Raw genomic sequence first — 18,447 nt, forward strand, 5'->3', positions numbered from 1 at the left:
CTGGGTGCGTTTGCGCTTCGTGCTACGACGCGCTAATCATACAGTACGCCGACATCTGTTTGCTATTAACCACACACGAGCTAATCTGTCATATATTTGATCTCGCTCAAGTTAGAACATTACTTCAGACTCCTTCAGTGGTCTCTTTCATCTTCAAGGTTTTTAACAATGCTAAAGAGCGTTTCTATTTTGGGCTCCAGCGCTAACACCTACACTGCAATAACGCAAACTTTCAACGTTTTTAAATGCCATCAATTTGTTTCCGGCCCTCCCCCAAATGCCACTTTTGTTTGTAATAATAACAAGCATTGTAAGTGATAAAAACATAATAATACATTAAAAAAAGGACAATGTGAATAAATGAACTGGCTTCATAAAGGGTAATTTCTCTACGTTGGTGCACACTGAAAACGACAATAATGAGAGTATGTGCTACGATATTGACGCTTATTGAATCAGTCGACTCTTCATATATTCCTGGTAATTAACGGGTTCCCTTCCACTGTAACACAGTTTCCAGTTGACTTTTGTTCAGGTGCATCAGTTAAGCATTCACTCTTTTTTGGATTGGTTCTCAACAATTTACAGAATGAGCAATAGCTCCCAAGCTGCTAGTAGCTGGAGGGGCTAGCAGCTAGCACTTACAAGCTAGCCAAAGCAACCGACTAACACTAAACTGAATTCCCGGTGGGCCTCTGCTATATCTCTTTTCAAGGACTTGACTCCTCCGGCCCTGCCTCAAATGTAAACACACGGCAGAACAAAAACCAAAAAAATTGCTGTACTTGTTAAATTTAGTTTTCAGGAAACAAAAAGCAACTTCAACTTGGGCAATGCCCCTTAGAGGATGTATACCATCATGATCCATTTTAAAATGAAAATCTTGCAAAATGTTGTACTGTACACAAGATTTTCCAGTGTTTGATGAGCAGGAACACAATCAGAGTCCCGCTGAAACCAAAAGAGGGATTTGGGAGATGACCAAGATGGCTGATGTTTGTCTGTTAGCATCTGTTTGTGAACAAATATTATGTTGCTCGGTAACAACTCGGAGCAACTAAAATCGGAAGTTATCAACACGAGCAATATCTTGTCGGAAATCATTTCCAGCAATTCTCATTGAGGTTTGTTTGCCAGGGATCATCCGAGTATAGTCCAAGAACCTGGGAAAAAATGTGTTTTCACCAGCTTCCGGTGTCATTTACCGCGCTCAAACGGATGCTGAAGTATTGACAAAACATTCAGCAGGAGTCAGGTTGTGTCAAGTGTTATCACACAAAAGAAACGAGCGGTAAAATAAAAATGTTACGGCGTTTGGCAGGTTTCCCGTTGTGCTTTATGGTCTCATTACAGCGTAATGGCTTTATACCATTGACACATGACTAAAGTTTGGGAACATATGGGCACCCCTGCCATAGAAAAGCTACAAACTCCTACGTTATTCCTATTGTGATATAGTGTGCATAGCTAGCTAAGTGCTAAAACCACACATGATTGTGAACGCCATACTGTTTGTGCTTATTACATATATAAGACATACACAAGACATTATTTGTGCTTTGTAATGTAAGTAAAATAAAAGTCAAGTGTTTTAATCATGTATGGCCAAGGCCACAAACTTATGTTCAGTGGCTAGCTGGCTAAATTGCAAAATTTACCACACAGTAAATCTGTGGTGTAACCAGACGCTTGTAAAATGAATTCAAACATATTTTTTACACATTGTGCTTGTGTAAATTATATTTCTATCCCTATTTGAACTGTGTTCGGTGGGCATCTGGGTAGTTCTGAAACTTCACATTATCAGAAATCGGAACTTTCAAGGCATACAATTTTGAAATGTCAGCACCTAAAACATATGAATTACACTTTATAATGATGTGTTGTAATAATAATACGTAATAGTATACAATCTAATATAATAGCAACAATTTTATAATTGAAATAGGCCTGTTTTTAAGGCAACATTTGTGGCGAGCGAGCTCAGTGTTACAACCCCCTGGAGCTTAGCCTGGCATTCCAGCTGACCATGAGCAAAATGATAATGATTGGTCGCCAGTCAACCATTATAGCCACACTGACACAGTTGGTGTGAACCGCTATATAACCAATCGTATAACCAATAATAACCTTAAAATCATGCTTTGCCTGTACCGTTGATCAAGGTTCAATATTGGTGACAGTTTATCAGACTACAGTATTTATTTTTCCTATATTTCTTATGGGAAAAATTGGAGGTTGACCTGGAATGGGCTTTTGGACCCTAGCGGTTCCGTTGTACTGTACAGTGTTTGTGTGTGTGTGTGTGAGTTCTTGTGTCCCTGCGTGCGTTTGAATGAGTCATCCCGCAGTGACCCCACCCTACGTGGGCGATGGATTTGGCCTGGCCGGGCCAGTATTTGGCCTGTCCCAGAAAGAAGTCCTCAAATAACTGGCCCCTTTGTTCCGAAATGTCACTCCTCTTCAAAAGGAAGAGCAACCATCACATCACTCTCTCTCATGTTCTCTTTCTGTCTTTTTCTGTTACAATTTTACAGGTAAATAATGGTAAAGCATTCGTTTAATGATGTTAGCTAAATAGGCTAACAGAGAAACTTTCTGCAAGACTCCTGCTTTTTGTCGCCTTGTACGCGTTATGTGTGCAAGTTTAATTAAAACCAAATGGGGTTTTTTTTTTCAAATAACTGCATAAAAACCAAATCTAAGCCAAGGGACATTGTTTTCAAAGGAACTCTCATCTTGTTTGACACACTAGTAACTTAATTTATCTACAGTTTGGATAGCTGTAGTTACAGTTTTTGCAGTTAGCTGTCAAACAATGGCTCATACATAAACAATACAACTAACTTCTACATGAGTTCAGCTGATGTTAAGGTAGAGTTGGGCGCGAGTCTTAAAATGTGGTTTGAGATTAACACTGGGCTCCCAGATTTATGAGAATGTGTGGCTTTAGCAGTTATCTACTTCAGAGGCTATCATTAGCTCGTTACCTTAAAATTGCCTCAAGAGCAAGGGTTATGACAATCAACTTCAGCAAATCTGAAATTATTATTAAACTCCATACTGACATAAATCATAGTTCTTATTTCAACATTTTCTTGTGACGTCAACAAGCTATTCCAATCATTGGATAAAAGTTAATACCACAAGTTACAGTTTACACCACAGGTGGCGAGATGGCTTTGTATTAAAAATATTAACCATTATAACCATAAATCTGGAATTCCAAGGCTAAAATTCTGACATTCGTCCTTTTAAAACTATATTAATGATATGGTTATAACTTTTTAGTACCATTCTTTTTAGTATTGTTCAGACAACAAGCTAACGTTGGCTAGCTAAATGCTAAAATATTGCCTGAACACAAAACCTCAAAAACTAGGTCAAGGTGAAAGCTTATGAAAGCATCTTAATCATCTTGTTTACACTTTATAATGACACAAAGCATCTCTTGGTTCTGAGGTATGCGCCTTTACGTACGTTCCAGGATAATTGCCGAGCTTTTCTTTTTTGCTAGTATGTCAATGGCCAATGTCATTTCATTGTCATGACGTATGGAACATACTCAAATGCTTCTCTAAACGCTGCCAGAAGTATAGCAATAAGTCAATAAATCACCCACAAGTCACAGTGAAATCTGCGCGCCCGCTTCTCGCAAAGAATGGAACCATTTTATTCTGCGTGTGTCCGAGTGCCAGGGAACATTAAGCCTTCAAAGTAGTTAATGGTGCACGAGTTGTCCGACTTTTGGTCAATGTGGAAACACTTAAGCATGGAGAGGCGCTTGTGTGCCGTTAGCGGTACAGACACTTAAGTGGAAGGGATTGGCAATGCTTCATTGATCACATTTTTGGGGAGGCAAATTAGTGTTGTTGCCCCAAAATGTCGGGACTAAACAGTCCATAGAAATAGTTTGCATTAAAGCAAGCAATTTACGTTTTGGCATGGTATATGCGCTGGGATCAGACTGCAAAATAACTTTAAAAAAATTGGAGTTGGGGTGGCTACGTGGTTACCTTATCCATCTCACAGTACTGAGTTTTGAGGGTTTGAGATCCAGCTTTTGCATCTTCTCCCCGTGCTTGCGTGGGTTTTCTGCAGGTACTCGGGGTTCCTCTCACATTCCTAAACCGTGGACGTTCATTTCAGACTCCGTTGTGTGAATGGGAGTTTGAATTGATGTTTGTCTTTTCAATATACAGTATATACAAGGCAGTAGCACACCCTTAAGTTTGCAGCTCACTTTTGAGGATTTGCAGTTAAATAAAAAAAAAGTGGGGCGCAACTCCATGTTCATCGCTGCTGGCAAGTTTAGCTCATTCAGTACCAGCCAATTCTAGACCAAGTCTGAAAAGACGTTTAAAATCGTCTTTGGGAGTGAATGAGTTGATATACTTCAAAGCGTGGATCTTTTCTATTTTATTGAAAGCGGTGATACTTTCATACAAAGTGAGGGAGAGACATTAAATTACACGGAAACAACTTAGGACAAGTTCACACAACGTGCCAACGACTCTCCTGTGCTGTGGATTTGTGCTAATTGTCTTTGGGGCACGCCTAACGCCTACAAACTGATTGATCCCTTTCCTTTCAGCGGCGCAGACAAGAATGTTGGCCAGAATGAAGTGAGTCACATTCGCCAGGCTGAAAAACATACCCAACGGTGGCAGAGGCGTTGTTTCGGGTCATCGACTTCCAAAACTGCTGCAGTTTACCCTTCGCACGCTGTTGATAATAGCCTCATTGTAACCCTTGCTATGTCACCGAGCAATGAGTTTCGGGTTACTGATGTCCAGGTGGCTAATTTTCGAAAACGCTACAAGTTTTCAAATGCGAGCAGGCAGCAGGTTTGAATTAGGCCTCAGTTTATTGCCTCCGTCGCTTCGTGTTTGGGAAACGCTGTCAGCCACCGTGATCTGGATACCATCACGTTTATGAAGATAGACTGACGGTGTTTGTCTTCACAACAGCTTCCCGTCGGTCTCCGACAAGAGCACACTAAGCCCTTTAATCAAGACGCCACACGCATTATAATTGCTTCTTCTACCGGCGTGCATGCTGGGACAAGATGGATGTGTGACTTTGAGTGTTTTGTTGGATTACTTCCCTGTTCTGATAACACTGCCAAAAAAAAAAGAGAGCGGCTCAACTCTTCAAAGACATGATGCACAATAGAGTTTTGGTAGCTGATATGCAATAGTTATGTAACATAGATTTTGGGTTTAGTTTTAGGGATGTGGACAGTGTGAGCTTGCGAAACGCGGACACCCCGTGAACGTAAAACATAAATAAATGACAAAAATGAACATACGTGTTTTTCACATGATAACAATATTTTACAGGAGAAAAAGCTATAGCACACCACGAAAAAAAAAGTGTCACAAAAAGTATACTTACTGAAATAACACTTTATCCTTTCTCAGTTTAGTCATACTTATGGCAAACTAAGTGCGAAATCTCAGGCTGATCAGTCCAACACAGAGATGCCCACACTTTTTCATTATGACCGCTACTGACCAAGTCAAAATTATATAACTACACTAAAAATAAAAAAGTAAAAGATTTATTTGTAAATAAATAGAGTATACTGACAATTCTTTGTACATACAATGTCGTAATGTGTTGGTTTTCACCACTGGGGGGCATTTTGGAGAGGAATATCTCGATGCCCCATTGAGATACTCGAATAAAGATTGTATGTTGTTGAATATTATCTGACGACTGTGTGCTCATTTCCAAGTAAAGCAGGGTAAAAGGAACTCCAACCATGCTTGTTGGAACACAATAAATATCTGCTGCTATGTAGCTTGTAAAACTGTGTGAATCCATATTGCGCAATACAACCAGTGCACATTTTTGTCCTTGCTTGACACTAAGGATTTGACACTGAATGAAATCAGCCAGGGATGCACAGTCTGCGCATTCGCTGCTGATAGCCAGCCGCAAGCACACTTCCAAATGATTGTGAGTCATTGTGGAGAGCGGAACAGACTGGGCTCGAAAATGCCACTGCACGTTCCTCTTCTTCGATGTAACAATCGTACGCTGGCCGATGACTGAAACGCACTTCGATCACGACATTACGGGGAAAAAAAACGTTTTCCTTGCACTCTGTATAAAAGTACTAGGCTTACTTGGTCCTCGAATCATTTTTTAAAACGTTATAGAGTAGACAAAACAAACTAGAAGCTAGTAAGGCAACCCGGTAATTTGAGTTTTGCCGCAGATCGTCGCCATTGTGTGCGCATGCGCAGTGACGCTTTCGACAGGTGTACGCGTAACCGGCTGCCCTGTGCATGAATCAAATGACCAATTTCATCATGGACGATGTCTTCTTGGTCATCATCATCCTCCCTACTCGTAGCATGCTGTCAGGACTTCCAAGATTCAAACCATGTAAATAGGTGTAAATAGAGTCTGTAAAGCACTTGTTAAACTTTCTCTGTATTGCACATTGTTGAACATGTTAACATTTTTGCGTGCCAAGAGGTTAAAAAATATATCCACACTCCACGTACATTTGGATACTCTCCATAGTGGTTTATTTCATCCAGTATATACTCTATCGTCTTATTTTAGCCTGCTCTCGGACATCTTTGGGTTCGACCAGTGCATATAATATCACGGCAGTATTAATGTAATGCAAAAAGTAGGAGGCTCGATAAACAATGAATGCCGGGAGGGTTCACAGTAAAACAGGGCCAATTTTTGTTATCCTGTTTTGACACATCTGTGAGAATGGTTAACGCGCCGAGGAGACTTTGACGCAAAGTCGGCACTGGGAAATCAATCACGTCCCACCTGAATCCCTAGTAGAATTGTACGCACACACACACGCACGCAAAAACACACAGAGCAGGTTCTGTTGCGTGAGCCATGTGCTTGTGGATATCTGTTGGCATCTGGCTCTTATTTCCTTTCTCCGTGTCACAAGCGCAAAGGTTTGAAGCATGAGTCACAGGCCTCGGGGGCATCCAAGACACAATACACCATCACTGGAAATGTCACATAACATTTTGCCCAACACGGACCCTCGTTCAAAAAAGAAAACCCCAATAAAAAACAGTTCTCACTCCACTGCTGTTTTTCACGTCTTCAACACATGTCACAAACAATTAAACACGGCGGAACTGTTAAAATCGAGTGTAATTCAACAATTTGTCCCGTAATAAATCACATAAAAGTTGATCCATCCCCAATCATAAAAGTGTAGAAAACAAATTATTAGGACTCTCCAGTTAAATTATTAGTTCTAAATAACATTTAAAGAAAGTTTTTGATGATGATGATTATTTTAGAAAAGTTCAGCGAGTAACCCATGTGAATACATTCGAAAGTCTTTAGCTACCGCCAATACAAATAGCAAATGGGAACTTGGGGTTAGTTCAAAATGTAGTTGTTGCACTTTCCACCGCCCCAAAAAATTTGGGGGAAAAATATAAACTTGTTTCCTGTTGTATAATCAACATTCAGATGGCTGACATCACTTAGTCGCTCCTACGCCGGGTCTTATACTGCCCTATACTACAACGAGAGTAGGCCTCATAATTTGGGGGTTTGGAATGGCATGCTGGACAAACATAGTTCCTGAATAATATCACATTTTCGAATGAGTTGATTTTTGTGAATACGTGACATTAAATTAGTTCTCGCGCCTAATTTTGGGTTGCCGTTTTGCCGTTTTATGCCACCCTTGAATGATCATTTTTATCTATCTATCTCCACTGAAAAATAACATCACAGCTTGTTTTTTTTTGTAATATTGTTTGAAGGATAAATCATTTTTTGCGTGCATTGAGAAGCTGTGATGGGCAGTGGTTCCATGACAAAAAGTACGTCTGCATGTATTTTGATCATTTTTTTTAAATGGCATTTTTGACATACATCTGGCAAGAAAGTGTGGGGTTCTATATGATGGAAAATGTTGGCTCCCCTCCATTATTTAAAGAGGAGCTCAAGTTAAAAAAAAGATGTTCTCCGCGCCCCCACTAGTCTATACACGGCATTCTGATTAATCTTGCATTTGTGTAATATGAATGAAGCAGCAAAATCCACCGGTTCTGAGCTATCTCAGTGGACATTTTGCCCATTGGGCTGTCAACTGAAAATAACATCAAAGCTGCTCACAGATGAGGTTACAATGTTGACTCCCCTTCATTTATATCCCGATCAGCACCTCAATTCTCCACTGTTGCGACGTAGTTTGAATGCGACGTAGTTTGAATGCGACGAAGAAGAAGCTGCTGGAGCAATCCCCCCCCCCCCCCCCCCCCCCCAGTGAGTCCCTGGAGCTCAGTGGATTGTTCTGGCCAACTAAACTGGTGCCAAAGAGAACAAAACACGAGTTCTGACAGTGATGACCCTTCATATGAGGAAAAACAAACATTTAAGAGGCAACATGCCGCGATTTGTATCACTTGAAGACAATAAAATCAATGCGGCATGTTGCGAAGGAGTCATGTTGTTCTTGTAGGACTCTCTGGTTGCCATGTAAGGGTGGCACTGTTTCCCAAAATGATGTTATTTTTCTCTCTTGGATGTTTTCCTCGGTGTGTGCCATCAAATCAAAAACGGCACGTTTGCGGTGGCCAAGGCGGAGCAAAAATGACCCACATGCGGCGGAACAAGATCCTCTTCAGTACAATGTGGCTCAAACCACGATAACCAAGTATGAGAGAGATGGGCAACTTAGTGGCCTCTTGATTAATTCATTATTATTCTTAAAATAAATTATGTATTTATTTATTTATTCATTTACTATACAAACCAAAAGGTTCTTCTGAAAAAAGAGATATGGGGAAGAATGGGGGCAAAAAAATCCCAGAGAAAGATGGTACAATCCAAATTTTGAAAAAGAAATGGCAGAAAAAAATATGTGAATATGCAGTGGTTGACTGTAGATTTAAGTTGTAGTATCACTAATTACCACTTGGTGGCAATGTGCTTATACTGGGCCTTATATTGCCCACAACAACATGAAAAGACCTAATATTTTTTTGCTGATTTGGAATGATCTGTAGGACAAAAATATTACAAAATTGTATTATGAAAAATTTTATATATTAAGAGCACATATTTTGCAAGTATTTTGTCCATATTAAAAATTTCATTTTTCTCAAACATCTGGTTAGAAAGTGTCTGATAAATGTGTCCCCCCCACACCCCCAGTAGCACTGAAGAAAAATTGTGGCCCCCTCCAACATTTAAAACAATTAAGATAATTTAGTTTACTCATATTGAAAATTATACTAACTACAATAAAAAATAAAGTAATTATTTAATGAAATTCAACATAAAAAAATGTGTACGTAAAATTTAATCGTAAAAGTATTTTAAATTTGACAATCAATCAATTGACACATTATTTTATGAGTTAAATGAATAAATCTGTTTAAATAACCAATTTTAGTGGGGGAAGAACAAATATGGTATGCCACTCGTGCTTTGCAAATAATTATTTTGCGTCTTTTGTGTCTTTTTTTGGGGGGTGGGTTGTGATTCTTCTACAGAATGGTTGAATTAATGGGAAAAAAGAGGGAAAGGTGTTAACCATGAAAATGAAAAGTGCATGTTTTGCGATGGCTGCCCTTTTTTGACCATTTCGAACTTTCCCAAGTGAAATGCATCAGAGAAACTTCAATCCAAAACATAACCATCACTCGAAAACATGCAAAACACATGGGGGACGTGTTTTCAATGCAATCCTGTGCCTTTCGTGTAAAGCTGTGCTTTTGTCCAGTCCGCCAGCTGCTGCTGACTGTCTGCCTGGGAGGCTCATGGCGGCCAGATGGTGATCGCACACAGACACACGCACACGGGTAGCACATCCTCCAGCAAAGATCTACCTCAGTCAACCCCACGACACGCGGCTTGCATTTCAAAGGCGGAGGAAGCGCTTCGGGTAAGAAACTCTAACTCTACCGTAAAGTCACCAGATATACTGTATGTCACACCAGGAAAATACTGGAAGGTGCACATGAGCACCTCCCCCCCAAAAAAAAAAAAAAAGTCGACGCAAATTGCAGATTTCGAGCAAATACAGCTGCGAGAAAAAGTACAATAACCCTTTTGAGTTACGTACATTGAGCCCATTTGCCCCAGTGGAGTCGTTCCAGACCCACCCGCAAAAGTAGAGTGGCTATACAAAAAAAAGGTTTTGGGGGTTTAGATTTATATTAGGGTGAAACTGATTAAAACACACTTATTAAACACATTGTCATACTGTATTTTTACCCTAGAGCCCAAAAGAAAATGTGCCAACTCGTAAAAGACCTGCGGTGCAAGCAACCGTGCTTTCTTGGAACTCTAAATTTGTATCTGGTTCAAAATTCAAACTCAAATGCAAAATGGAACGAAAACATCAAAGAGCAGATCTCATGACTTTCAGTCCAGTCTTTTGAGTTTTTTTCGATGACTTTTTTTTGGTACCTGTAAAACCTACTCAAAGTGTATCAGTGTGTCCATTTACTGTCATTATAGGTAGCACGGTAACAGATTATGCAACATGGCATGAGTATCTACATATTTTTTCCCCACATACAGCAAAAAAAAAAAAAAAGTTTGTTTAGAATTTTACCTTGGATAAATTGGTCAAAATATATGAAATGTGATACGTTAATATTTGTACTGTATATTTCTTTTTGTATGCTTTGAACAGACAATGCTTTGCCTTGTCTACCGCTGTTTGGAAATGTGGAAAGGATGAACCTGCTGACATTGTATGATCCACAATAATAAGCTCTTACGAAAGATAAATTTGCGTGGCCGTGAGCCACGCCGGCCGCCGTTGATGCCTCCTATTCCCTCCGTCATTACTCCCGTTAATGAAACCTTATGAAAAGGGCTCCTTTCACCGTGCTGTTTGATCAGCTGCATTGTACCACAACATGAGGGATGACGCTGACATCTTTTGTGGTGATGGTCCGAAAAGAAGCCGCGGGATGGCTGCCGCCGAAAGGCGCCGGTTAATGAGAAACGCGAGAAACTGCTGCGCCCTCGGTGACGGCAGCCGCGTTGCCGGTCAACTGCAAGCAGCTGCGGCAGAGCCATTGAAACGCCTCAACTACTGTTTCCCTTCTTCCTTCCTTCCCCTACTGCAGCCCGTGTCTTGTTTACCTCCTTATGAGGAACGACGACCAATGGAGAACGTGTCCCGCGGACAGGTTGTTTTCATGCGTCGAATACATTTGTTTTTGTTTTTTTGTCCTTGCCATTCAACTATCCTGCACTGACAAAATGGTGGAGAATTTACTCCATTTTTATCTCGTCAACTGGTCACACCGAATAAAATCAGCTGGGCCAAGCTACATTTTTTAAAGTAAACTATATAGCGACCTCGGCGGCCCGGTGATCCAGTGGTTAGCGCGTCGACCTCACAGTGCATAAGTACCGGGTTCAATTCCAGCTCTGGCCTCCCTGTGTGGAGTTTGCATGTTCTCCCCGGGCCTGCATGGGTTTTCTCCGGGTGCTCCGGTTTCCTCCCACATTCCAAAAACATGCATGGCAGGCTGATTGGACACTCTAATTTGTTCCTAGGTGTGAGTGTGCGCGTGGATGGTGTAGTTCGTCTGTGTGTGCCCTGTGATTGGCTGGAAACCGGTTCAGGGTGACCCCACCTACTGCCCGAAGACGGTTGCGGTGGGCTTCAGCACCCTCCGCGACCCTTGTGAGGATAAAGCGGATCGGAAAATGAATAAACTCATTTAGTACCAGCCAATTCTGGACCAAGTCTGAAAAGACGTTTAAAAACGTCTTTGGGAGTGAATGGGTTAATAAGTATAGCGAGACCTAAAAAAAAACAAACAAAAAAAAAAACTTTCAAGTAGACTATACCTGGTGTGTTCAGCCGGAGTCAATTTGATCTGTTAACCGGACTTGACTTGAATGCATTTCCCCCTCATTAGGAGCACCCCTTCCCCCTCCTTTCTCACCCTCTTCCAATAAAAGTCCTCATGGCGCGACCACCCTTCACTCCGTGCTCATCAGCCTCGTTGTTTTATTTCCAGGCAAACGCGCCGGCCGCAAGCAGCCTCGTTCAAATATTCTCATCCCAACCGCAAAAGCTTCATCAAAGCCCCCCCTCCCCCGACTCCCCACTCCTCCATCGCATCGCTCTCGACCACCTCCTCCCCGCTTTTTTCCAGCTCATTTACCTGTGAGTCATCGCTGAGGTTTGGATCGCGGATCAAACCTGGGCACATGGTTGGAAGTAAACCAAACTCAAGCCAAGGGTTTGAGAAAAGGAAGTCCAGGGTCTTGACTTGATTTTGCACCGTCCAGACTTGATCGAAAGAAGCATTTTTAGAAAGCGATGAAAGCGAGCATGAAAATAAACGAGCTCATCAAAGGCTGATTCCATCCGCCGCATCGCGATGGATCCGCCCAAAATGCGGTTGGGAACGTGATGAGACCAATTTAGCTTTGTGTTTCCGAACAGGCTTGAATCGAAAAGTTGAATGCAGCCTTTGGAGTCCGCGCACCCCTTCTTCCATGCACACAAAGACTCAGGCTCCACCGGCAAATTCACCTTGAACACCATTTCAAGTTTTCACTATCGTGCTCAAAAGTTCCATGTAAGCAGGAAATCGGGTCGTTTTGGGATGCAGGCCTTTGATTCTGTGCACCCCTCCCACTCTTGTATTGTGTAAATCAAGAGGTCTCTACAATGCCAAACGTTTATGCACGAGCGCTAGGTTTTTTTTGTTGTTTTTAGTCTCACCAAAATTGAGGTTATGGTGTGAGAAGTCAACATACAAAGTCGTTCCCAAACGCACCCCCACATTGATACGTCTTTAGTCTTGCAAACCCGCAAATGAAACTGAAAACACCACAGCAGTGTTTTTTTTTTGTTAGTTTTTTTTAGCAGAAGAATAATATGAATTCACGTTGTGCTGCTTTTGGAGTGCGTGAGATGGACAACCGGTTGAGTGGCAACAAGGTGTGCGTCGGGGTGTGACCGGTGTGACTCAGCCGCCAGCTATGTTCTCCGTTTTCTTCTTAGGTAAATGAGTCATAGCTTCCTTCACATATCCAACTTGCTGCTTCCACTTCGGGGAAAAAAAATCACTTAATTTGCCATTTAGTTGCAAAAATAGTGCACATGATGCAAAATCAGGAAGTCATTTTCATGTCTCCCTCCAATCGCATTTGCATCAAAGTTGTCTTCCTCCTGTCACTTGAAGGAGACGAGCCAAATTACGTACGATTCTTGGCAGTGTACAGTTGTGATCCCAGATGATGACTTTAAAAAAGAAAATGCTCGAGCGCAGAATGACTCGCAATACGGTCATGCCCGTTGCTCATGATCGAACCCTTTCTCAAAATAGGAAGTGGCGATCTGAGACGTAAATCTACATTTTCTGAACGCTAAATTGAAGCGTATAGGCACACACCCTTTGGCATTGGTCGCTCCAGTCGGGAGGGCAGGATGCGCGTTTGGACACGTCCGCCTGGCGCTCGACGAGCCGCTTGTTGAGAGGAGTGCAATGTGGCGTGGAGGACAGGACGAGGGGAGAAGCAAAAGAGCTGCACCCAGCTGTTGAGCGTGATGCGGCGATGACAGTGGGTGTCTTGATCTTCAATTTGTGACGTGGTTCGGGTTTTAAACGGGGGGGGGGGGGGGGTTAGGGTTTCAAATGAAGATTGCTACTTCGGGTGGGGCTTTGTGTGTGTGACCTGAATGCGTTGAGGGTCGATAGCGGCGGTGAGCTCCTTCCATCTGTCCTTTCTGTCTTTGTTCTTCCCCTCTTCCTTCCTTTCTATCTTCCTTCTTTACCTCCTTCCAACTTTTCTTTCTTTCTTTTGTGCCTCCTTCCTTCCTTCCTTCATTCTTCCTTCGTCCATTGTTCATTCGCTCCTTACTGCCTTAATCCAGCCTTCCTATTTCTCTTTGTGAATTGCACCCACTTGCCTTCCTTCCTTCCTCCTTCCCTTGATTCCTCCTTCATTTCTCCCTCCCTCCCTCGCCTACATGCCCCAATCCAGCCTTCGTACCTCTTTTTGTGCATTGCACCCACTTCCTTCCTTCTGTCCTTGCTTGCTTGCTTCCTTCCCCATCCACAATGCCTTCCTTCCTTCCTCCCTCCCTTGATTCCTCCTTCATTTCTCCCACCCCTCCCTCGCCCACATGTCCTTCCTCCATTATTTTTCTTTCTCACTCACTTTTCCCTACTTTCTTTGGTTTGTCCGACCTTCCATCTGCCAGCCTTCCTTCCTTCTTTCCTGCCACCATTCCTGCCTCCTCCTTCCTTTTACCCTCCCTTTCCTCTACCCTTCATACTTTCCTCCTCCTTCCTCTTTCCTTTCATACTGTCCTTTTCTCCATCCTCCTTGTTTACTTTCCGCCTTCATCCAGCCTTCCTGCCTCCCTTCATCCCCTTTCTTCTTTCCTTCTTTCTTTCTTTCAGCCTCTTTCCTTTCATCGACCGTTCCACCCATCTGGTGTTCCGACCATCGATCCGAACTTGGTTCTCTTTTCTTCCGTCGTGAATTGGTATAACCTGCCTTTCATTTTTTTTGCAGCAGCGCCATGGATGACTTTTCAATTTATTTATTTTTTTAGGAAGTATTTTGTAACATGATGTTTTTTTTAAATGTTGAATGCAGTATAGAATTTCCACGATCACAATGGAAACAAAACAACCATAAAAAAAAGAACCCATAAATGTGGAGAAATGAGAACAAAAAAATGCCCCTTCAAGAAAGCAGTATGCATTCCTGCGCTCACTAATACCTACACAATACCTTTGTTATGGCAAGCCTGTAAAGGACGTCTTTTTCACCTTGCACGCGCTATCTATCAACCCCAAACTGAAAAACCAAAAGCGAATGGAATATTGTATAAGGAACTCATTTCTGTGCCATCTTTTAAAGTATGATGAATAATCGCAATCGTGAGGTTATTTGTCTTATCGTGTTTGTACGTCCTATGATACACACATACACACGTAAGCACGCAAGCTAAGGTTATAAATCACACATTGGAGGCACAATGGAACACTTAGCAACAACTTATCAACACGCACGTCACACACAATTGATTCCCGTTGGCCACGCTCCAGTGAGACAGGTACTCCGTCTTTATTTATGTATGTATGTATGTGTGTGTGTGTGTGTGTGTGTGTGTGTATGCGTGTGTGTGTGTGTGTGTGTGTGTGTGTGTATGCGTGCGTGTGTGTGTGTGTGTGTGTGTGTGTGTGTAAAGAAAAAACACCACGCCAATCCACCTGGCTCAGTGCAGCTACAATCGCTGAGGGTGCCAGGGCACCCTTGTATAAATTGAGGTACAAATCAAGTGTGTTTGAAACACACACGCGTGCGCGCGCACACACACACACACACACACACACACACACACACACACACACACACACACACAAGCTTTCTCAGAGAATATACATCCCTTGCATCTGAATATGTGGCTCTATATTTGGCTCAGCATTTTAATTGCTTGCACTCAGTCTAGCAATAAATTACAAGTCGGTGGCCCGTGCAGGTTCTGTGATCAAGCCCCCTCCCAGCCCCCTACCCCCCTCCATCAAGGAGCCAAACTTCTAAAACGCCGCACGCACAATGTTTAGGTACTCATTTATTTTTAAACCAGCAGCATTGGAATGACTTTCTTGAAATAAGTCCCTCGTGCCGGTGGTAGCGCCATTCCTGGTGTGGTTTCCCTGCACGTGTTGTGACGTCATAAGAGGAGAAAGGCCTCTTTGTATCCCCCGCCGCTATCCACCCACTTCTCTGTCGCCGCCTCTGACAATCATTTTTACCCGCCAGGCCCCGATGTGGCGAAAACAAGTGAACCACATCCAGTCGACCATAGTGTTAAGCAGAAGCGTCCTTGTTGAAACTGGGTGCGGCCGAGCACATTTTTGGATTGTGTTGGTAACCAAAACAGCAGCGCCAAACCAAAATAGTCTCTCAGATGAATTCAAGTGGGGAGTAAGGCATGCTATAGTAACATGTTTTCATAAAAATGTAAAAGGGTATGATATATATATATCTGGAAATGGTCACAACGAAACTCATGCAGTCATGTCAGTGAGATTTTTTAGAAGATAAAGAAAATATGCCTGTGAGTATTGTTGTAAGTCATCAAATTCAACACACCATTTTTGTGTGTGTGTATGGCCGACCTAGTGCGGAAATGCTGTCATGTACACCTGATAGTTTCGATGTTGTATTTCAACAAAAAACAGGCTTTGAGCTCTTTAATGCCACTCTGTTGACGTTTAGTGTCAAAGTAAACATAAAACTAGGAGAAGTACACGTTCTGTATTTAAAACGTAGAAGCTCGCCTTTAGTCCATGACCTTAATGCTCGTGCCGACGCATAATGGGACAGACGTTCATTACATTTTAAGCAACTGTTATTTGACCACAGATGGTGCGGCAACATATTTAAACATTTAACGTAACAGTACTCACCGTTACACATTCTTTATCTGCAGCAAGGAGCTGAGACGATTAAACTATAGACATGCGATGTAACGACACACACAAACAAGATTTAAAGCGGCATCAAATTGTCGACGTGTGTCGGCTTATGCCAGGAGGATTTACGCGTTGATTTCTGGCAGGCCCGTTGGCGTTACAAGTCAACGTTTCGAGTGTTGTTTTTCAAACCACAGAAGCTCCCGCGATGCCTTTTTCCATCTGCTCGCTTCGGGGACTTCCATTTGGCATGCACTCCTTTATAGACCGCAGCCAAGTTCTTTGTAAGGAAAGTGACTTTTGTTGTTGTTGCTGTTGTTGCCGTGTTGAATTAACCACCCATGTGATGTCACATGTCTAACGTTTGGGAAGTGAGGTTGATCGAGTCTTGAAAAACCGGTTGACACATAAGAGAAGCTGTAGCAGGGATGGTCAGCTAGCGATTAATTTTTGAGTCGAAAAAGGTTCACTGGAGCTGATAAGTTTCAAGTTGCAGTAACAGTGTTCACCACTAGTTGGCAGATATTGCTCAAGAGCCCCTCCAAACCCAAGATTGTACAACTGAATCAAAGAGGAAGAGACAGGAGTTCCAGGCCCATTGCGATGAGCGACAAGTACTGTAATTATTTTCATTCTTCATGTGTACTGCTTTGTTAAAACTGCAGTTGTCTTTTTTTAAGTGCTCTATAAATATAATAGAATTGATGGTTGGGTGTCTTGAAAAGTTAAGAATTCCAGCTTTTATTTTATGATATTTACATCAAGATTTGTGAAACAACTCACAACAGAGCACCTTTTCAAGTGAGCATAACTATTGGAACGTGTGAGGGATGGGTGATTGATTGCTTAAAAATTAGATACTTGAGTTCGGCTTTGGGTTTCACCTGTGAAAATTGCATTTGCACTCCAGCAAACGATCAGAGAGCTATCGATGGGAGAAAAGCAAACCATTTTGAAGCAGAGAGAACAGGCAAAAATCGATCAGAGCTGTTGCACAAACATTGGGCAGAGCACATACAACAATTTGGAAAGTCCTGAAAAAGAAAGAACACACTGGCATACTGAGCAACAGACATCGAACAGGTCGGCCAAGGGGAGCATCAAGCACTTGATGACAGAAACATTGTGAGAGCTGTGAGGAAACGCGCAAAGCCGGCAGTCAACGACATGACTGCCAATCACAATCCGCTGTTCGAAGAGGACTTGTATATATAGAAGAAATATACAAGCCATATACAAGATTCAAACCACTCATCAGCAAAAAGACTCATGATGGTCGCAGTCAAATTAATTCTGAAGTCTACGAAACTATTATACAGAAAATGCATCCAAACTAATTGGGAGGCACTTCATCATGAAAAAAGACAATCACCAAACTTAAACTGCCAACACAACAGAGGACTTCATCAGGCGAAAAAGTGGAAGGCCTTAGACTGGCCAAGTCAATTACAGAACTTTAACTCAATAGAGCCTGGTGAGACATCCAGAAACAAACACGAACTGAGAGAGGCTACAGTAAAGGCCTGGAAAAGCATTTCATGAAAAATGGGTTTTAGCAAGTGTGGATTATGCCACCAAATTTTTAATGTTATCCACTCTAAGATAATTTCATCATGTCTGTTTCAATACAAGTGCTCATTTGAATAGTGGGCAGCTTCAAACAAACGGTGCTTTGTCCTGAGTCGTCTCGATGTAATCACTATGAAATAAAAGCTTGAATTCTTAAGTTTTGTCTCATATTCATCTTTTAATCTGAAACCCAAATGTCTAAAAAAAAAAATAATTAAAAAAGAATTGATCATAGCAGTGCGGTAGCTCTCAAACGAAGGCGAGCGATTCAATGCATTGTCAAGCAACGACTGATGATCATTCGAGGGTAGCATTTTAGCTCTATAGCGCCCTCTTTAGGGGCCCTTGGTGTGGTGATTTTTGCATCAGGCTATTATGTGAACTGCGGGGGTGAAAAAAAAAGCCATTTCACGTCTTAACAAGGTACTCTAAGTCAGCTGTCTTT

The 18,447-nt window shown here is 42.1% G+C and overlaps 1 protein-coding gene across 4 annotated transcripts in view; it reads left to right on the forward strand.

Moving 5' to 3' along the window:
* The window catches only part of ift22 (intraflagellar transport 22 homolog (Chlamydomonas)), a 56,556-nt gene that overhangs the window by 30,011 nt on the left and 8,098 nt on the right, over window positions 1-18,447 (forward strand). For 3 of the 4 annotated variants that reach the window (XR_015102813.1, XR_015102814.1, XR_015102815.1), the window contains one exon: window positions 9,740-9,901. The gene's annotated coding sequence lies outside the window, so the exon portion shown is untranslated. Of the gene's footprint in view, window positions 1-4,594; window positions 5,714-9,739; window positions 9,902-18,447 lie in introns of those variants that run through there. The other variant, XM_086128941.1, reaches the window with a different exon arrangement.

This window comes from Hippocampus guttulatus, chromosome 14 (assembly GCF_054856545.1).
Source record: "Hippocampus guttulatus isolate MCC_2025c chromosome 14, RoL_Hgut_1.0, whole genome shotgun sequence".
In the NCBI taxonomy this organism is placed as follows: domain Eukaryota; kingdom Metazoa; phylum Chordata; class Actinopteri; order Syngnathiformes; family Syngnathidae; genus Hippocampus; species Hippocampus guttulatus.